Source organism: Bubalus kerabau, chromosome 22, assembly GCF_029407905.1.
Source record: "Bubalus kerabau isolate K-KA32 ecotype Philippines breed swamp buffalo chromosome 22, PCC_UOA_SB_1v2, whole genome shotgun sequence".
Classification (NCBI taxonomy): Eukaryota; Metazoa; Chordata; class Mammalia; order Artiodactyla; family Bovidae; genus Bubalus; species Bubalus kerabau.
Window position 1 is genome coordinate 1,848,484 of NC_073645.1, and position 3,622 is coordinate 1,852,105.

The window sequence follows — 3,622 nt, forward strand, 5'->3', positions numbered from 1 at the left end:
TAAACTTATGTCCATTGAGTCAGTGATGCCATTTAACAATCTCATCTTCTGTCACCTCCCTACCTCCTCCTTCCCTCAATCTTTCCCAGAATCAGGTTCTTTACCAATGAGTCAGCTCTTTGCATCAGTTGGCCAAAGTATTGGAGCTTCAGCATCAGGCCTTCCAATGAATATTCAGAGTTGATTTCCTTTAAGACTGACTGGTTTGATCTCCTTGCTGTCCAAGGGACTCTTACAAATCTTCTCCAGCACCACAGTATGAAAGTGTCAATTCTTGGACCCTCAGCCTTCTAGTATAACTCAAAATAATTAAGAGGAAGAAAGATTTGGAGTCAGAAATGACTAATATCAAATACTCAAAACTGTTTAGTGTTATTACTGCCTTAATTCTTCAATTGTTTTTATATCACTGCTTCATTTTTTATTTCATTGCAGAACTTTTTAAAATCTTATTTAGGAGAAGATATGTCAATAACGCTGGTCTTTTACTGGTCAGGCATTTATGATACATAGCTTTTAAAAATTACTTTACTGAGTTATGATTGACATAAAAGAGCTGTACATGGTTAATGTATACAACTTGATGAATTTGAAGATAAGTATATATTAGTGATACAGTTACCAAAAATCTATGCTGTAAACATATCCACCATTTCCAAAAGTATCATCCTGTACATTTTATTATTATTATTATTTTATACATATACATAATTAACTTTTGGTTAAAAGGTAGAGTTTATATTAAATGATGAAATAGTGTTGATTCTCTGAATCTAAATTTTACCTTTTCATATAAGAGACTGTGATAGAATATTTAAGGCCACAGACCATTACTGAAATCAATTAAAAGTTAGAAGGGACTATAATTGGCTTAGTTAGTAACAGGAAGCCATCCTTCAAGTAGATATTTCTAGGAAAATATTATATTATAATTCCATGCTGATTCTTTGGCAACTATATGCAATGTAATTTTCAGAGAAACCTTAGGAAAATAAAATGTTTAGCATTATTACAGTAATAGAAATTATCAAAAGTGTAAAAATGACAGAATTCACAATTTCAGTCTACATTGAATAAATGTTAATACAAGGATGGAATAAAGAAAAGAGCAGAATAGTGACTGGATCAGTGGTAGAGTGGTAAAGAATCCACCTGCCAATGCAGGAGACGTTGGTTTGATCCATGGGTCAGGAAGATCCTCTGGAGGAGGGATGAGCAACCCAGTCTAGTATTCTTGCCTGGAAAATCACAGGGACAGAGGAGCCTGACAATCTACAGTCCATGGGGTCACACACACAAAAAAAAGTGTTGGACATGATTTAGCAACTAAATAATATTTAAAAATGACTAGATCATGCATTATTCAGAAGAAGCAAATATTTTCAAATTAAAGATCACAAGGAACATTGAATTATTTGGAAGCATACAGTTACTCAAGAGTTTCTCACACTCAGTGCAGAAGATATTAATATGATGCCATGATATGAGTCATGGCTTTAAATATTTTCAAGCTAATAAGATATCCATTAAAAAATTCAATGAATTGGATCTTCGAAATATTCATAATATTGGATCATCTGTTTAATTTGCCACACTTAAATATTCTCTTTAATAGATGATTTCAAATTTGATTTAATAGACCTAGAAACATGAGTTCAATAAATTATTCAAGGAAATCTCATCCAAGGGATGATTTTGCCATCTATTGAGAGTCCTAGAAAATAATTCCTTAATTTCTAACCAAGTCTCTTTTTCTTCCATATAGATGACTTTCCAAACTCATACATGGCTAATTTAAATTTTACCCAAGTAACTGAGTTTATCCTCAAAGGAGTCTCAGAATGTCCAAACCTCCAGATCCCACTCTTCTTTGTCTTCCTGGTCATCTATGGACTGACTGTGACAGGGAACCCAAACATCATCACCCTCATCAGTGTGGACTCCCAACTCCAGACCCCCATGCATTTCTTCCTCAGGCACTTGGCTATCATCAATCCTGGCAATTCAACTGTCATTGCCCCTAAAGTGTTGATCAATTTTTAGTAAAAACATGCATACCTGCACCACCTCCTTCTAAGAATGTGCCACCCAACTAGGAGGGTTCTTGATTATCAGGGGATGTTCAACTTTAAGGTATCCAATATGTTGCATTTTATTCCTTTGTGTGCCATTTCTTAAGGACTCTCTGTTCCTTATCAATTCCTGGAATACAGGAACGAGTAGAGCTGCACACAGTTCTCAGGACTGAGATAATGGGAAAGAGCACCTGCTTGGATTCCTTTCAATGACTCCCTTCAGTGACTCTCTTCAGCGACCTTGTACTTTATAGACTATCCATTTTGTTGCAACTGGTAGAATTTCATGGTTTAGTAATCATTTTACTAAAGATATATAAGCATGCATTTCTGCTAATAAAATACCCTTGTTCCACTAGAGGCTTGGGTCCCCTGCGTCCTTCTTTCTGTCTCTGGCTAGTTCTTCAGAGTGTGGAAGCCTACTGAACTCACTTTCTTGCCCAGGCTTTCAAGACCTCCTTGAGAGAACGCCCTGTGCCTTCATGAACGGTGCAAGTCCTGTGTATGGGCTTTATTGGCTTTCCACATAACCCGAGGGATATTGCTCTTTCTTTCTCTCTTTCTTTTCATCGACTCCAGCCCCCAGGTCCCAGTCTATAAAAGATCGCAACACTTGCTTTTCATTGTAGCTGAAATTTTCATTTTAGCTGCGATGGCCTATGACCACTATGCAGCCATTTGTCACCCCCTGCTCTACTTGATGGTGGTACCTCTGTGGACCTGCCATCTTCTTCTTTCCCTCATGTACCTCTATAGCTTTTCTACAGCTGTTGTAGTTTCATGTTGTATTTTTTGTGTCTTATTGTTCTTCCTATGTGATCAATCATTTTTACTGTCCCCCTGTTAGCATTTTCTTGCTATGATACTTCATTACAAGAAATATTAGTATTCATATCTGCATCTACAAGCCTGATGTTTTCCATAACTGTAGTTGTATCATCTTATTTCAATATCATTTTGTCCATTCTAAGGATACGTTCATCAGAGAAAGGAAAAGAGCCTTCTCCACATGTGCTTCACATATGACAGCTGTGTCAGTCTTCTATGGAACTCTGTTTTTCATGTATTTGCAGCCTCAAAATAACCATTCACTGGATACTGATAAAATGGCCTCCATGTTTTATACATTGGTGATCCCCATGCTGAATCCCATGATCTACAGCCTGAGGAACAAGGACGTGAAGGCTTCCTTGAGGATATTTCTGACAAATTAGTGATGCAATGTTAAAACTCTATAGGTCACTGAAGAGATGATGAAGACAGGCTGCCATTGTGTGGCATATAGTCTGAACAAAATTAGAAGATAAATGAATGGGTTATTTTCCTGTTGTACAATTTCTGTTTTGAGAAAAGGTCCTAGTCTTCAAACAGAAATCTTTAATACAAGCCCTTTTTTCTAATATAAAAATGGAAAAAATTGAGACAACTGCCACAGAAATTTTGGGGATGAATTAGAAAAACAGCTAGTGAAAATCAGATCCATATTATTTGTACAAAATCTGTGCAATTCACTGGTCTTGAGGCATTTAGGTGTGGAGATTTAGTAT

General features: G+C 36.4%; 1 pseudogene; it reads left to right on the forward strand.

Annotated features, from left to right (window-relative positions):
- The first annotated feature begins 1,785 nt into the window (after positions 1-1,785).
- Positions 1,786-3,289, forward strand: LOC129636926 (olfactory receptor 8J3-like; annotated as a pseudogene).
- Positions 3,290-3,622: the final 333 nt, after the last annotated feature.